Genomic DNA, 18,496 nt, shown 5'->3' with positions numbered 1-18,496 from the left:
ACATGTTATGCGTCAATCTTCAACCGACGCAATAAGTGTTTTTTCCGTCGGTTATAAAATGACAGTTAGGTGTACACAGAATATTTTTCACAGTAAAATTCTTACCACATATTAAAAAAAAAATCACAACTAAACTAATATTATTTTGTCCCTATATAAAAGATAAATTAAGATCATATATCCATATATATATTATTAACTGAAAGTTCACTATTAAAAAATAATAATATAAAGTTAAAATTAATAAGATAAATTCAAAAGACAATTACATGAGTAATATTAGATAAAGTGTCTATATAACAAATATTTTTAACAATACTTTCAATATACAAGCCGAACCTTCATAACTTAGTAAAAATTTGCACTTACAATACACAATCCTATCCTCTATATGTATGAGTAGAAAAGGTTCTCCTACTCCTAACTTTCCTAACTCTTGATATTATCCGAAGTACCTTTTTGCTTATCCAATCTCGATTAAAATTGTATCGCTAAGTAGCTAGCGCCATAAGCTTTATAATGAAAGATTGAGCAATTTTCTGCAACAATCAAGAAAATTTATATAAGCCAATACACAATTTAAATTTTAAATATAAAATCACAGGGAAATGGACCTAAGACTAGTAACAAAGTACTCCAATACTGTGAAGAGAAGTGATTTAACAGAATAACAACAACTATATATGTATGCTATGAAGCCAATTATATAAGGCATACTAACCGATCACTTAGGCTAAGTTCTTACCCCATTATTCTTAGAGAATTTCAGATGCACAGATTGTTACCTTAATTAAATTCATATAGATCATAGTTTTCTGAACAATGATTCAAGTATTCAATTATCATAGTGTGATAATTAAGTCTGATTACAAAGTGTTTGATGATTGTACTATGAGTTATTGTGTCTTGAAATCCCAATAAATAATTTTGATAACTTATGCTGAACAAAGTTGATAAAATTCAATAAATGATTGAAAAACATGACATTTGGGATAACAATGGCTTGACACTTGAATTTGTTCTAATTAAAGGGAAAAGAAGATGACCTCAACTACCACCTGCTCAAGATCATTCTTATTAAACAATATATCAGCTAGCTCTAAACCTACAAAACTTAAAACATATAATTCTAACTCCAAACAGATTCCAATTTTTCTTTGCGAGAAAAACACAAACAATTACGAAGAATTGCAATGCTATTCTAGTGCAAGCTCCACACAAATAAAGTCAAACATGTAATTAGAGTCAAACGGCCACAATGGCCAAAAGTATGACATTGACTCCAATTGTTATGCCCAAGATTCATTTAAGAAATAATACAGATTAAATAAGTATAATCGTAGACTGAAACTCTTTAGACAAAAGAAACAAATGGTATCAAAAATAGTGTTTACAATAGAAATTCATTCCCAAGTTCAAAATACTTGGACCCTCCCAGGGAATTTTTCCTTTTTACAAAAGAATAGAAATTGAGAAATAGTCAATTTTCTAAAAGCTAAAGCTAAGAAAAGCATGTGATGAGAAATCCTACAAAAGAAAACACCTACATGATCTCAAGAAAGAAAAATACAATTATTATTTGTTCAAAGACAGAATAGTAACATAAACACTATCATACTTTCTAAAAAATAGTATGATGAAAATCCACAACACAAAGAAATGAAACTTTCAAATATGCTCAAATAGCCTGGTTATTGCTAAAAGATCATTTCGAATCATATTTCTATTTTGGATTAAAACACCTGCTTGTTTCTTATTTTCTATATTATTGTTAATAAGTATAGATTACATTTTTTCTTTTATTTATTAATCACCAGCTTGCAAACTAATTTCGGAATTGAATACATACAGGAGCTACTTTCTAGTACAGAAGAAACCAGAGCATCTGTTCATAATAGAAATAAATTTTAAAAACCAAATATACCAAAATCTTGAAATTGTTCTTACAGTTTTGAAGAAAACCTCTAGCAGCAGTTCACCAACCAGTCCAAGTCCCGTAGCCCACGAACAAGATCTGAAGCCCGTCGCCTCCAATCCAACCTTCGCCCAACCTCGTCAAAGAACTATATATATAATTATAGATTTTGAATTAGAGCTTTTGATTTTCAAATCAATTAAAAAAAACTATATATATGGAAGAAGTATCTTGGTACGAAATAGAAAAAGAAAGAATGTGTATAGAATCGCAACAACTAAATTTTTGTTTTCTTTAACCAAATCAAGGTGTGATTACCAACCTTACTAATTACTTTACTATAATTATTTCTTTAACAAAATTAATAATATATACATTCCTTCTCTGTATATATTAAATATTTTAATTACATATATATACCTCTGCTAGCAGCGGCCGGCAACGAGAAGGACACCAAAGAAGTGTTGTTGTGGTTGGGTCGTTGGGTTGCGCATCTGGTGGTGGTGGTTTGGGCTACGGGTTTGCGAAGAAGAGGGCGAAGGGGAGAGAGATCCAGCGGAGAGGGAAATAGAGTGGAGAGGGTTGAAATGGCCTTCAAGATTCGGTGGTGCGCCGATGGCCTAGTCGAGAGACAGTCGTTTATTGAGCTTGGGTGAAGAGAGATTCATGGAATGTTGGGCGGGAAAGAGAAGAGAGCAATGGGATATTAGGTTTTCTGAAAATGAAATATCTATGTTAGAATTGGAGATTTTGTGAAAAACTAACTAATTAGAGACTGTTTTCATTAAAGGCTCATGGCAGTTGCGTCGGTTGCCAACTGACGTCAGCATTAATAGCGTCCGTTCATAGCTGACGCATAAAACTTCTTTTTTTTAAAAAAAATTAAGTTTGTCATCGGTTTAAATTTAAGCGTCGAATTGATAACGGACGCAAACTCCCATTCTTTTGCGTCAGTTTCCAACCGACATGTAGAAAATAGTGATTCGAATTGTTGGGGAAGACATTGTAAAGCCCGCTTAGTTAATTTGGAAATTAGCAGTTGTTTATGTTTATTTATGAAATTATTTATAGCTATTTAAATAATTTATGCTGTTATTTATGGAATTCAGAAATGCATGGTTATGTTATTCAGTAGTTTTTCATGTTTTGCATTTCCGGTGCCCGGTATTTTGGAACTCGGCGTTTGGCTCAGTAGAAATCACAACTTAGCATGTTATTAGTTTGGGTCGGTTTATTAGACATTGGGAATGTCGGGAATGGCCGGGAATTTAGAACTTCCCAAAAATACCCCTTTAGTATGATTTATGTGATTTTATGGTGGAGGGGCAAAATGGTCTTTTTGCCCCATTAGTATTTTTGTCTTATGTGACTTTTAAATGGAAATTAAATATTATTTGGTTATTTTGAGTTGGCTGAAATAAGTTTAGATATATGGCATTACTCTTTTAATTTCTTTCACTTTTCAAACACTTAGAAAAAAATAGAAAATTTTCAAAGAAAACTCTCCATTCTCTCTCTAATTTCGGCTGAGGCTTTTGGGTGCATGAAGCTGATTTTTCTCCTTGATTTCCAAGCATCTCTCATCCTTTCAAAGCATTCTTCAAGCTAGGTTAGCTCCTCTTGTTTTTCCTTCTTTGAAATTATGGAAAAAATGATAAAAATGGAGAAAATGCATGCTTTTGTGGCTGTTCTTGTTGCTGTGTTTGATTGTTATTTTCTGAGGTTCAAAGCATGATTATTTGATGTTAATTGAGTTGTTTGAAGCATGAGTAGCTAGGTTGTTCAAGCTTTTAGTTTTTATGTGAAAAAGTTGTGGTTTTTGAAGAAATGTTGTGAATCTGTAAATTACTGGCTGTGGTTGATCATTTTCGTTTTCAGAGATGATTTTATGTATGTTTTAGTAGAATTGAGTGGGTTTGAATGCATGCTAGGTGGTTTTGCTCAAGCTTGAGTTTAGAACTCAAAGCTTGAGCTTTAATGGCAAATTTTGATTCTGTGCTTGAAGCTTGGTGTTATCACTTGGAAAATGTTTATTAGGGTCTAATTAGCAGGTCTGGAAAGTTTGGTTGAGTTTGGAATCGTTTTGGTTGGTGAAATGATTTTTGTGGTTTTTCTGGGTAAAACCGGGTAACCGGTTTTACACTGCATGTAAAACCGGTTACCCGGATTTTGCAGTAGGGGGAAGAATCCGGTTTTTCTCAACTTTCCGTTTTGTGCTAGTTTCGGGTTTTCAGTCAGTTTGTTCTCTGCTAGTTTGGGGGTATTTTAGTATTTAGTTGCAGTGAGTTAGGTTTGGTTTTAAAACCTTTGTCCCCGTTGTGATTTAGCGTGTCACTTATCGGTGTTGTGATTTTTACGGTTTAGGAGCCTGTAATCCGCCGCTCAGCTAAGTTCCAGTCGGGTTGACCGGCACACCTGAATTCGGAATCCAGGTAAGATTAGTGTAACAGTATGCATATGTAGATTACATGTTTAGCGTGCATGTAGGAAGCCTGCTAGATTACATTAGTTATGTATTTAGGCTTCGAACCATCCAACCCTGTCACGTCGGTACGAGGTGGAGTATGACCGGCGGCGGAGTATGACCGGTTCGGCCGATCGTCGACACTTGGTTGGTGGTTCAGTGCTATTGACCTATCCCGTCGGTACAGGCTGGAGTATGACCGGTTCGACCGATCAGGAGGATACTTGTCAATAGTACCGTCCCCTGAACGTTCAAAACTCAGTACCATGTTGGACATGGCAGTAGTAGCTCAGTACCATGTTGGACATGGCAGTAGCGGGACTCAGTATCGTGTTGGACACGGCAGTTAGTTTTATGTATGATATTATTATGCTTTTCTTACTGAGTCTGTCGACTCACAGTTTACGTTCATGTGTAGGTAAAGGCAAGGCTGTAGCTGATGGACCGTGAGCGAGCTTATGAGATTGTACATGTCGGGGCGGTTAGGCCTGGAGCGTACGATCCTCGGGACGACGGGGCGAGATTTTTGTAACTCGTCGTTAGACGACTTTCATTTTGATGTAAAAGTTAAACAGTTAAAACGTTTGTAAATATTTTTATAAATCGGGATCCCGAGACTTTTGTAAAATGGTTTATAAGTTTAATGAAAAAGCAAAATTTTAATTAATCACGTTTTTCCATAAACCTCGTTGATTAGCAACGTACACAAGACGTTTAAAAATCACGTAATACGCCTAAGATAGTTAGGGTGTTACAATTTGGTATCAGAGCCGCCAGGTTGTCTTCCGAAGATCGTCACGACATGTACAATCATCATCAGCAGTTAGCTCGGTTCACGGTTCAGTAAGCCTTTATTGCTTTAGTAGTTTAATTTATTCAGTTATGAAAAAGAAAAGCCTGTTAGGAAGCATGTTAGTAGCCTGATAGTAGAATAGGCGCATGTTTCATTTCTAATTTCCAAATTAAGCGGCATTAGTAAGCTCGCCTTGAATACGACCTGATATGCCAACTCTTGGTTTCGCAGGCGGTTCTAACTAGATGGACGCCAGGCGGACTACCAGGAGTCAGGGCAACTCTGTAGGGTCGAACCAAGGACAGGGAGCTCAGTTTCCCCCACCTGCTAGGGGCCGAGGCAGAGGTCCCCGAGGCAGTGCTCGTGGCCGGGGTGATGAGAACCCGCCACAGGCTGCCCAGGCTCCCCCAGCCGATCAGGGAGCCCCGAACTGGGAGTTACGGTTTGCGGAGATGCAAGCCCGGATCGAAGAGCAAGACCTCGAGATTCGAGAGGTTGAGACGACGGGGTGCTCCTGCGGTTCTGTGCCCGTAGTTCCGGTGGCACCCCCCGTCGCCCAGGCCGAGATAGTGGTGGCGGCCTGATTGGAACCTTTATATGAGCGGTTCCGGAAGCAAGCACCTCCGGTATTCCTGGGAGGTCCAGATGTATCGAAAGCCGAGCAGTGGCTGACGGTGATTACCCGAATCCTGAATTTCATGGGTGTCACCGGAAACGACAGAGTGGTGTGCGCCACGTTTCAGTTCCAGGAGGATGCCCTGGTATGGTGGGACATGGTGTCTCAGATCCATGACGTCACCACCATGACTTGGGAGAGGTTCCAAGAACTCTTCAACGCGAAATACTATAATGAGGCGGTCAGAAGCGCCAAGAGGAAAGAGTTCGTTCACCTGACCCAGCGGGAGAACATGAGCGTCACTGAGTATACTACTCAGTTTGACCGGTTGGCGAGGTTAGCCTCGGGAATTGTGCCGACCGACTTCAGCAGGAAGGAGAAGTATCTGGACGGGTTGAATCCCAAGATCAGGCATGACCTGATGATTACCACCGACGACAGCACCACCTATGCTCAGATGGTGGAGAAGGCACTGCGAGCTGAGGGCGCAGTAGGGTGCATGTCAGAATCGTTGAGTACTCCGGCTGGTGGCGGGGCTCCTACCCCTCCTGCATCAGGCTATAGCAGGGGGAGTAGTGGTTCGGCCATTGATCAGAGGAAGAGGGCACCCACTGCTTCCGGCGGCTCGAGTCAGAACAAGAGGTTCCGTGGGAACCAGAACAGAGGGAGTCGTCCTGGTGGTACTGAGACCCGATTCTCCTATCCCGAGTGCCCTAGCTGCAAGAGGCATCATCGGGGTGAGTGCAAGGGGCAGGGATGCTTTCATTGTGGCATGCCCGGACACTTCAAGAGGGAATGTCCCCAGCTCCGACCAGAGGCACCGAGAGCTCCAGCGATACCCACTCCAGCCAGGGTGTTCGCTATCACTCAGGCTGATGCAGATGCCAGCCCATCAGTAGTCACAGGTCAGCTTTTTATTAACAACTCGCTTTATTCAGTGCTGTTCGACTCTGGGGCTACACATTCTTATGTGGCGGCCAGAGTCTTTAGTAAGTTGGGTAGACCCTTTGATAGATATGAATCAGGGTTTGGAACCCTGTTACCTGGCGGAGAATTGGTTATCTCCAATAGGTGGATTAGGTCTATGCCGATCAGGATAGATGGTAGAGAGTTAAGCGCTGATCTGATAGAGATGAGTTTAGTCGAATTCGATATTATTTTAGGAATGGATTTCCTATCTAAATATTCGGCGAGCATTGACTGTAAGAGGAAGATGGTGGTCTTCCAACCGGAAAGTGAAGAACCGTTCGTGTTTGTGGGTTCGGTTCAGGGATCTCGGATCCCGGTGATCTCGGCTATGTCAGCGAGAGAATTATTGCACGGCGGGTGCTTAGGGTTTCTGGCCGAGGTGGTGGACACCACTCGGCCAGACACCATTCGGCCAGAGGACATCAGAGTGGTTCGGGAATTTTTGGACGTTTTTCCCGAAGAACTTCCAGGGTTACCACCTCAGCGGGAGATTGACTTCGTGATTGACTTGGCACCAGGGGTGGATCCGGTTTCCAAAGCCCCGTATAGGATGGCTCCAGCTGAACTTAAGGAATTAAAGATTCAGCTCCAAGGGTTGCTTGACATAGGGTTCATTCGGCCCAGTGTGTCACCTTGGGGAGCCCCGGTTTTGTTCGTGAAGAAGAAGGATGGATCTATGAGGATGTGCATCGACTACAGAGAGTTGAACAAGCTGACGGTGAAGAATAAATATCCATTACCTAGGATCGATGACTTGTTCGATCAGCTTCAGGGGAAGACGGTCTTTTCTAAGATTGATCTCCGTTCGGGTTATCATCAGTTGAGAATCCGAGAGGAGGACATTCCAAAGACGGCTTTCCGCACTAGGTATGGACACTACCGGTTTACGGTTATGTCATTCGGACTAACCAATGCTCCTGCAGCATTCATGGACCTGATGAATAGAGTATTCAAGGATTTCCTCGATATCTGTGTGATTGTGTTTATCGACGACATCCTCGTGTACTCTCAATCAGAAGAGGAGCATGAGTTACATCTTCAGATGGTACTGCAACGACTTCGAGAACATAAGCTCTACGCCAAGTTCAAGAAATGTGAGTTCTGGTTGTCTCAGGTGTCCTTCCTAGGGCACATTGTGGGTGAAGACGGGATCAAGGTGGATCCCGGGAAGATCGAATCCGTCAGGGATTGGCCGAGACCGAAGACGATGACGAGAGATCGAAGCTTCTTGGGATTAGCTGGGTACTACCGTAGGTTCGTGGAGGGGTTCTCCAAAATTTCAATGCCCCTAACCGAGCTTACAAAGAAGAATCAGCGATTTATCTGGTCAGATAAATGTGAAGCTAGCTTTCAGGAGCTGAAGCAGAGATTGATTACTGCTCCGGTACTAGCTTTGCCTTCGGACAAGGAGAAGTTCGTAGTCTACTGTGACGCATCCAAACAGGGTTTGGGGTGCGTATTGATGCAAGCCGATCGGGTTATCGCTTATGCCTCCCGTCAGTTAAAGGATTATGAACAGCGATACCCGACTCATGATTTAGAATTAGCCGCAGTGGTTTTTGCACTGAAGATTTGGCGGCATTACCTTTACGGGGAGAAGTGCGAGATCTATACCGACCATAAGAGTCTCAAGTATTTCTTTACTCAGAAAGATTTGAACATGAGACAAAGGCGTTGGTTGGAATTAGTAAAGGACTACGATTGCGAGATCCTCTATCATCCCGGAAAAGCCAATGTAGTGGCTGATGCCCTGAGCAGAAAGGGTCCCGGGCAAGTAGCTAGCATGGTTCAGATCTCACCTCAGCTAGCAGAGGATATGGTTAGATCCAGCATTGAGTTTGTGGTAGGTCAGCTTCACAACTTAACGCTGCAATCTGACCTGTTAGAAAGAATAAAGGTTGCTCAGACGACAGATCCGGAGTTAGTGAAGATCCGAGATGAGGTATTGGCTGGTCAAGCCAAAGACTTTTCAGTGTCAGATAGTGGGATGCTTTTGTATAAAGCCAGGGTTTGTGTCCCGAGCAGTGTGGACTTGAGAAACGAGATCTTTGAGGAGGCTCATTCTTCCCCGTATTCTCTGCATCCCGGCACCACTAAGATGTATCAAGATTTGAAACCGTACTTCTGGTGGAACGGTATGAAGAAGAATTTGGTAGAATTCGTATCGAGATGCCTCACTTGTCAGCAGATCAAGGCTGAACATCAGAGACCAGCAGGGTTGTTGCAGCCTCTAACCCTACCAGAATGGAAATGGGAGGATATTACGATGGATTTTGTGGTCGGGTTACCTAGGACCACGGGTTTGTATGATTCCATCTGGGTAGTGGTGGACCGATTTACGAAATCTGCTCATTTTCTGCCGGTCAGAACAACATTTACAGTGGATCAGTTGGCAGAGTTATATGTCAGGGAGATAGTGAGACTTCACGGGGTACCGAAGTCTATAGTTTCGGACAGGGATCCGAAATTCACCTCCAAATTTTGGCAAAGTTTGCAACGGGCAATGGGTACGAAGCTGAAATTCAGTACAGCATTTCATCCTCAGACAGATGGTCAGTCCGAAAGGACAATTCAGATATTGGAGGATATGTTGAGAGCCTGTGTTATGGACTTTGAGGGTTCATGGAGTAAATATCTACCGTTGATAGAATTCTCTTACAACAACAGTTATCAGAGTACGATAGGGATGGCTCCCTATGAACTGTTGTACGGTAGGAAATGCAGATCCCACATCCCTTTGGGATGAGACAGGGGAGAGGAAATACCTAGGTCCAGAGTCAGTGCAGCGGACCAATGAGGCAATAGAGAAGATAAAAGCTAGAATGCTTGCCTCACAGAGCAGACAGAAGAGTTACGCTGATCCGAAACGCAGAGATGTTGAGTTCCAAGTAGGGGAACATGTGTTTTTACGGGTGTCTCCGATGAAGGGGATTAAACGTTTCGGGAAAAGAGGCAAGTTATGCCCTAGATTCACAGGACCTTTCGAGATTCTCGAGAAGATAGGTCAAGTGGCATATCGGTTAGCATTGCCTCCAGCCTTATCAGCAGTGCACAACGTATTCCACGTCTCAATGTTGAGAAAATACGTTTCAGACCCCTCTCATATACTCAGTTATGAGAGTCTTCAGCTTCAGCCAGACATGTCATATGAGGAACAGCCAGTGCAGATCCTGGATGGAAAGGATAAAGTCTTTCGGAATAAGACCATAGCATTGGTCAAGGTTCTCTGGAGAAACAGCAAGGTGGAGGAAGCCACCTGGGAGCTAGAGTCAGATATGAGAGCTCAATATCCAGAGTTATTCAGGTTAGATTTCGGGGACGAAATCCTTTTAAGGGGGGAATAGTTGTAAAGCCCGCTTAGTTAATTTGGAAATTAGCAGTTGTTTATGTTTATTTATGAAATTATTTATAGCTATTTAAATAATTTATGCTGTTATTTATGGAATTCAGAAATGCATGGTTATGTTATTCAGTAGTTTTCCATGTTTTGCATTTCCGGTGCCCGGTATTTTGGAACTCGGCGTTTGGCTCAGTAGAAATCACAACTTAGCATGTTATTAGTTTGGGTCGGTTTATTAGACATTGGGAATGTCGGGAATGGCCGGGAATTTAGAACTTCCCAAAAATACCCCTTTAGTATGATTTATGTGATTTTATGGTGGAGGGGCGAAATGGTCTTTTTGCCCCATTAGTATTTTTGTCTTATGTGACTTTTAAATGGAAATTAAATATTATTTGGTTATTTTGAGTTGGCTGAAATAAGTTTAGATATATGGCATTACTCTTTTAATTTCTTTCACTTTTCAAACACTTAGAAAAAAAATAGAAAATTTTCAAAGAAAACTCTCCATTCTCTCTCTAATTTCGGCTGAGGCTTTTGGGTGCATGAAGCTGATTTTTCTCCTTGATTTCCAAGCATCTCTCATCCTTTCAAAGCATTCTTCAAGCTAGGTTAGCTCCTCTTGTTTTTCCTTCTTTGAAATTATGAAAAAAAATGATAAAAATGGAGAAAATGCATGCTTTTGTGGCTGTTCTTGTTGCTGTGTTTGATTGTTATTTTCTGAGGTTCAAAGCATGATTATTTGATGTTAATTGAGTTGTTTGAAGCATGAGTAGCTAGGTTGTTCAAGCTTTTAGTTTTTATGTGAAAAAGTTGTGGTTTTTGAAGAAATGTTGTGAATCTGTAAATTACTGGCTGTGGTTGATCATTTTCGTTTTCAGAGATGATTTTATGTATGTTTTAGTAGATTTGAGTGGGTTTGAATGCATGCTAGGTGGTTTTGCTCAAGCTTGAGTTTAGAACTCAAAGCTTGAGCTTTAATGGCAAATTTTGATTCTGTGCTTGAAGTTTGGTTTTATCACTTGGAAAATGTTTATTAGGGTCTAATTAGCAGGTCTGGAAAGTTTGGTTGAGTTTGGAATCGTTTTGGTTGGTGAAATGATTTTTGTGGTTTTTCTGGGTAAAACCGGGTAAACACTGCATGTAAAACCGGTTACCCGGATTTTGCAGTAGGGGGAAGAATCCGGTTTTTCTCAACTTTCCGTTTTGTGCTAGTTTCGGGTTTTCAGTCAGTTTGTTCTCTGCTAGTTTGGGGGTATTTTAGTATTTAGTTGCAGTGAGTTAGGTTTGGTTTTAAAACCTTTGTCCCCGTTGTGATTTAGCGTGTCACTTATCGGTGTTGTGATTTTTACGGTTTAGGAGCCTGTAATCCGCCGCTCAGCTAAGTTCCAGTCAGGTTGACCGGCACACCTGAATTCGGAATCCAGGTAAGATTAGTATAACAGTATGCATATGTAGATTACATGTTTAGCGTGCATGTAGGAAGCCTGCTAGATTACATTAGTTATGTATTTAGGCTTCGAACCATCCAACCCTGTCACGTCGGTACAGGCTGGAGTATGACCGGCGGCGGAGTATGACCGGTTCGACCGATCAGCCGACACTTGGTTGGTGGTTCGATCTATTGACCTATCCCGTCGGTACAGGCTGGAGTATGACCAGCAGCCGGAGTATGACCGGTTCGACCGATCAGGAGGATACTTGTCAATAGTACCGTCCCCTGAACGTTCAAAACTCAGTACCATGTTGGACATGGCAGTAGTAGCTCAGTACCATGTTGGACATGGCAGTAGCGGGACTCAGTATCGTGTTGGACACGGCAGTTAGTTTTATGTATGATATTATTATGCTTTTCTTACTGAGTCTGTCGACTCACAGTTTACGTTCATGTGTAGGTAAAGGCAAGGCTGTAGCTGATGGACCGTGAGCGAGCTTATGAGATTGTACATGTCGGGGCGGTTAGGCCTGGAGCGTACGATCCTCGGGACAGCAGGGCTGAGATTTTTGTAACTGTCGTTAGACGACTTTCATTTTGATGTAAAAGTTAAACAGTTAAAACGTTTGTAAATATTTTTATAAATCGGGATCCCGAGACTTTTTGTAAAATGGTTTATAAGTTTAATGAAAAAGCAAAATTTTAATTAATCACGTTTTTCCATAAACCTCGTTGATTAGCAACGAGCTGCACAGTACGTTTAAAACTCACGTAATACGCCTAAGATAGTTAGGGTGTTACAGAACTGACTGATAACACTAACTGGAAATGCAATATCTGGACGAGTCACAGTTAAATAATTCAACTTTCCAACTAACCTGCGATATTTCTCAGGATCTTCAAATGGTTTCCCATCACGTGTAAGATGCACAGCTGGATTCATTGGAGCATTGCAAGGTTTTGATCCCAATTTCCCTGTCTCAGTTAGCAAATCAAGTACATACTTTCTTTGAGACAGAAAAATACCTTGTTTACTCCGAGTAACTTCAATCCCCAAGAAATACTTGAGTTCCCCTAAATCTTTCGTGTTAAACTGGGTGTGAATGAAAGACTTAAGGGATGAGATGCCTTCAGTATCATTTCCAGTAATAACGATGTCATCAACATACACCACTAACAAAATGATACCAACAGTTGATCTTTTATAAAACACAGAATGATCTGACTTACTTTTCAACAAACCAAACTTCTCAATGACGACTAAATTTACCAAACCAAGCACGAGGGCTTTGTTTCAATCCATATAAAGATTTGCGAAGATGACAAACTCGCCCTAACTCCCCCTGAGCAACAAACCCAGGAGGTTGCTCCATATATACTTCTTCCTCAAGATCTCCATGAAGAAAAGCATTTTTAATATCAAGCTGATGCAAAGGCCAATGATGAGTAGCTGCCATGGAAATGAACAGTCGAACAGATGTGAGTTTAGCAACAGGAGAAAAAGTATCACAATAGTCCACTCCATAGGTTTGAGCATAACCCTTGGCAACAAGACGGGCCTTTAAGCGAGCAACTGTGCCGTCTGGATTGAATTTAACCGTGAACACCCATTTACACCCGATGGCCTGTTTTCCGGAAGGTAAATCAACCAAGACCCAAGTACCATTCGCAACCAAAGCATTCATCTCTTCTATCATTGCAGCAAGCCAACCAGGATGAGACATCGCTTCTCGAACAGTTTTAGGAATAGTGATAGAATCAAGAGAAGCAATAAAAGAACAAGAAAAAGAGGAGAGATGATTATAAGACACAAAAGAAGTAATAGGAAAAGTACATTGACGTTTACCTTTACGTAGTGCAATGGGAAGATCATCTGAGATGTCCAGATCTGATGACGAAGATGCAGGTGCAGGACATGAAACAGGAGGTGGAGGAGGGGGGCGCCTGGTGTACACTATAGGAGGCCGAGGGAGTGGTGGAGGTGGTAGAGGTGGTGGAGGTGGTGGAGGTGTAGACATTGTGGGGGTGACGACCGAGGCAGGTGAAGGAACAAGAGACCCGCCAGAACATGGAGTAGGCGCATAGGATGTGACAGAATAAACCAACAAATCATCATCCTCCCCCTAACTAGTAGAAGTAGTGGAAGAAAAATAAGGTGTATTTTCTACAAAAGTAACATCAATAGACACAAGATATTTGTTGAGATCAGGACAATAACACCTATACCCTTTCTGAAGACGAGAATAACCAAGAAAGACACACTTTAGTGCCTTAGGGTCTAATTTGGTGACAGATGGACGGACATCGCGAGCAAAACAAACACTACCAAATACTCGCGGAGCAACTGGAAATAATGACTTATTAGGAAAAAGAATTTTAAATGGAATTTCACCATTAAGAACAGAAGAGGGCATGCGATTAATAAGAAAGCATGCCGTGGAAACTGCATCGGCCCAAAAAGGTTTAGGGACTTTCATTTGAAACAAGAGAGCACGTGCAGTTTCAAGAAGATGTCTGTTTTTACGTTCTGCAACACCATTCTGAGGTGCCGTATCAACACAAGAAGTTTCATGAAGCATGCCATTAGAGGTCATATAAGATTGAAATTGAGCAGACATGTACTCTTTGGCATTATCACTTCTCAAAGTACGAATAGATACATTAAATTGAGTTTGAATCTCAGCACAAAAAGCACAGAATATAGAAAACAACTCAGAACGATTTTTCATTAAATATAACCAAGTTAAACGAGAATGATCATCCACAAAAGTAACAAAATACCTGAATCCAGGTTGAGACAAAATAGGACAAGGACCCCAAACATCAGAATGAACTAACTCAAAAGGAACACTAGCACGTTTATTGACACGTGGACTCAAACTAACACGATGATGTTTGGCAAACTGACATGACTCACATTCTAACGAAGATAAACTACTATATTGGGGACACAGTTTCTTGAGCAAAGGAAGGGATGGATGACCTAAACGACAATGAGCCTCAAAAGCGGAAGCAACACTCGAACAAGCAATAGCGGTTGGCGGAAGTGGGTCAAGAACATACAAGCCACCAGATTCATGTCCTTTACCAATAATCTTCTTCGTCATAAGATCCTGAAACAAACAATGATCAGGAAAGAATGAGATGCAACAATTTAGATTACGAGTGAGTTGACTAACAGAAAGCAAATTAAAGGACAAATCAGGTAAATGTAAGACTGATGATAAAGATAGCATAGGTGTAGGAACAATAGTGCCAGATCCAAGAACAGAAGCTGTTGACCCATCAGCTAAGGTGACAACAGAAGTGGGACTGTGAGACTGAAAAGTGGAAAAGAGACGGGAATTACCTGTCATATGATCTGTGGCACCAGAATCAATGACCCATTTTGAGGATTTGGAAAGAAGGCAGGCATTAGAGTTACCTGAATCAGCAATCGCAGTGACAGAAGAAGATGAAGACTTAAGTGTTTCCTGATACCTTGAGAACTTGGCAAATTCATCAGCAGAAATAAGGACCGATTTGTCAGATGCATCACTAGTGCTTGCAATATTGGCAGAGTGTTGTTGTCGATTCTTAAATTGTAACTTCCTACACTCAAACTTGGTGTGGCCTGGTTTCTTACAATAATTGCACATGATGCTCCCAGAATTTGGTGTGCGGTTATCAGGTCCTTGTGAATTACCTCCTTTAAATCCACTTGGAGTAGAGTTTCTTTCCGGTGCAGAATTATTACGACTCACCAAGGCGCTATTCAGAGGAGTTGAAGAGGTAGTCTCTGTGCGAAGAACACGAGTAAACACATCTTGTAAAGAGGAGACATCAGAACCAGAGAGAACTTGTGACTTTGCGAGTCAAATTCGGATGAGAGTCTGCAAGAAAACTCATAATAGCCATCTGTTCTCGTTGGCGCTGTTGAACTTTTACATCAGGACTAAACGGTAATAGCACATTAAGTTCTTCATATGTTTTCTTGAAAGCCATAAAATAATTCATAAGAGACTTATCTTGTTTCTCCGCGCGATAAAAAGCTTTGCAAACATCATATATGCGAGATATGTTGTCTTTGCCAGAATACAAAAACTCCAAGTAACCCATTAGTTCTTTAACCAATTCACAATGATTAATCAAACTAATTACCTCATTATCGATAGAATTTCGAATTTGAAGGAACAAGCGAGCATCCTCACGGAGCCATATTTTCCTTGAATCGTTTGTTTCTTCAGGAGGATCGTCAGTCAAGTGATCATCTTTGTCAATACTCCTCAAATACAGTCAAATCGTCTTACTCCATTCCAAATAATTCGAACCAATCAACTTATGATCCGTGATTTTAGACATTACGGGAACAACATCAGAAACAACAACTGATTTTGAATCTGATCTTATCTCTGCCATAATCTCAAAAGCAAACACAAAGACAGAGAAAAAGAACAAAAGAACACCAAAGAATGAACACCCAAACACGAAGAAGACAAACAAATACCGAATTACAACCTAGAACAGATGCGAGTGGGCTTAGAAGAACCCAGTGAAGAATCGGCAACAGAACGCCGTCGAAGGCGCCGTCACACGCGCCTCCACGCGCCGGCGCGTGAGCCCCACGCGCAGAAGGTTCAGGCGGCGCGTGAGCCCCACGCGCGAGGAATCCGGCGACCGGACTTCGGGGGTTGGTAGATCGGCGGCTGGGCAGTCCTCCTATGTGGGCGGTGAGAAACAATGTTCACTCCAAATAGGATTTTCGAAAAAAACAACCCTAAACTCAAACCCTAATTTTTATTTTTTTTTTTTTCAGAACCCTAATTTCGAATTTCGAATTTTGAATCACAATGCTCTGATACCAAGTAGAAAATAGTGATTCGAATTGTTGGGGAAGACATGAACTGACTGATAACACTAACTGGAAATGCAATATCTGGACGAGTCACAGTTAAATAATTCAACTCAACAACTTCGCTTCCATTTTTTGCGTCAATCCTTGACGTTGACCGTCCCGTTGACCGACGCAAATTCTACATATTGTAGTAGTATACTATTGAAAAATACAGAAACAAATTTGCTTGTATTTCTCATGGACAACTAATAAATAAAGTGTATTTTTTCTCATTCTTTTTGTTAAAGCCAAAACACATAAAAGTATCAAACCCTAGCTCAGCAATCAACAAACCAGATGTGAAATCCAGTTGAAGAGGCATACATTACCTCCTACACATATACAATCTTTCGAAGAAAAGAATCAATTAAACTCAATTTCAATATTCTTATAGCCTACCTAACAAATAATCACATACAGGGGATTATGTTATCAACATTAATTCAAAGTTGGCAGACCTTTTCAAACACAAAAACAGATTCACTAAGTAATTTCAAGCTTATTTTAATATGTCTATTATTATGTAATCAGAAGGAATCTCAACACCCACAATGGTATGCTTAATTAAGGGGTTTATCCCAACTACTTGGTCAGATAGGCCTTATAAGAGACTAAGTAAGAATTTTTATGGGGTTCTAAATAAGAGCAACTCCAAAGTGAACTTTAATACTTAAATGAGAGGAATAAGAAAGAGAAGTTAGATTACTTGTAGCATAAAGAGGTGTCTTAGTATCTTTGAATCCATGAAAAACTCCTTGTATACCTAAAGAGAGAAGAATAGCTTGGGCACCCAATGATCTCAAACTCAAATATTGTATTGCTGGTTTTTACCTAGGTGAATTCTGTCCATTAAAATAAACAAGTCACTAACACAATTATTAATGCAAAATGGAAAACATTTACATATCTTCATTGCAAAACTAACTGACCAAAAGTTTGAAGCACATACAGAATCAACATCCATGCAAATCAATATTCTTTTAGCTGCTAAAATAAGGAACAAAGCTTTGATTAACCTGAGAATGCTACCGATAACCATAGTTGATGAAGCTAATGGGATATGCCTTCTGACATGTTCAAGCATCATTATTTCTGATTCATCACTTGCTGCAGATGAAGATGTGGAAGTCGAGTGTAGTTTTTATGAACATAATAGAAATATTATAATTTTTTAGTTCTTCAATCCCTACTAGACTAAATTACCAAAAAATCACTATAAATTTTTTTCTAAAGCCTAGTTTCCACAATTTAAACCTTAGCATTTGCAAGAATTACATTCTAAAACTCAAATAAAATTCCACTCAATTTGCTTCGGGCGAAAAAGGTAGCTAATCTACGAGGAGGCCTTCTTGATCCCATACAACATGCCCTTACTAGGGAAGTCATGAAAAACGAGACGAGACATGCGAAAGGAGAGACCTCCCCTTTTTTACTAAAATCTCAATTCCTCCATACAACCGATTCACGTTGCCCTGCCCTGTAAAATCCACTAATTTCAAAGAGAAAAAACCACAACTAAAAAAGAAGCTCAAAATAGTGAACTGGGTCAATGAAATATCATCCAAAAATGAAAATTAGACGAAACCCAGAAAATAAATGAACTAAAGAATGAGGTCAATAGCCATAGATTGATTCGTTGAGTAGTGTACCTAGGTTGAAAGAAAAAGAGGGACTAGAAGTCTTCGAGGAGGGAGAAGATAAGAAGCGAGAAGCAAAGATTGTTGACGATGAAGTTCCAAGCATGGATGCCATTATTCAAAAGCCGTTAATGGTGTTTGAGATGGAGAAGAAGTAGCATTTTGAGGGGGTTGGTGCGGCTATCTGCTACATTTCGAAATGGCGGGGGGGCTCTGCTAGGGTTTCGAAATGGGCAGGGGAAAAGAGGCAAATGAAATATTTGTGAAAATTGGGTTTTATAAAAGTTAAACCTTCTTGCGTCGGTGGATAACCGTGGCAAATTTATTAACCTCAGTTTTAAATTGAAGCAAAAATAATTGACCTTACTTTTTCACCGAAGTAAAATGTAATAGATAATTTTAAAAAAATTCACTTCTTTTCTCAGTTCTTCTTTTATCATTGGGGAATGAACTG

At 40.5% G+C, this 18,496-nt stretch overlaps 1 long non-coding RNA gene across 3 annotated transcripts; it reads right to left on the bottom strand.

Moving 5' to 3' along the window:
• Nucleotides 1-213: 213 nt before the first annotated feature.
• LOC115718841 (uncharacterized) lies at nucleotides 214-18,270 on the bottom strand. Of its 3 annotated transcripts, XR_009686411.1 has the most exons (6): nucleotides 18,055-18,270; nucleotides 17,422-17,894; nucleotides 17,112-17,247; nucleotides 2,336-2,630; nucleotides 1,948-2,063; nucleotides 214-539 (listed from the first exon to the last, which is right to left on the bottom strand). It is a non-coding gene; the product is annotated as an uncharacterized LOC115718841 (long non-coding RNA). The 3 variants fall into 3 exon arrangements; XR_009686412.1 differs by lacking the exon at nucleotides 17,112-17,247; XR_004012060.2 differs by lacking the exons at nucleotides 17,112-17,247; nucleotides 17,422-17,894; nucleotides 18,055-18,270 and having other exon boundaries at nucleotides 2,336-2,679.
• Nucleotides 18,271-18,496: the final 226 nt, after the last annotated feature.

The sequence above is a fragment of the Cannabis sativa genome, chromosome 2 (assembly GCF_029168945.1).
Source record: "Cannabis sativa cultivar Pink pepper isolate KNU-18-1 chromosome 2, ASM2916894v1, whole genome shotgun sequence".
NCBI lineage: Eukaryota > Viridiplantae > Streptophyta > Magnoliopsida > Rosales > Cannabaceae > Cannabis > Cannabis sativa.
This window is presented reverse-complemented; position numbering and strand designations above follow the sequence as displayed.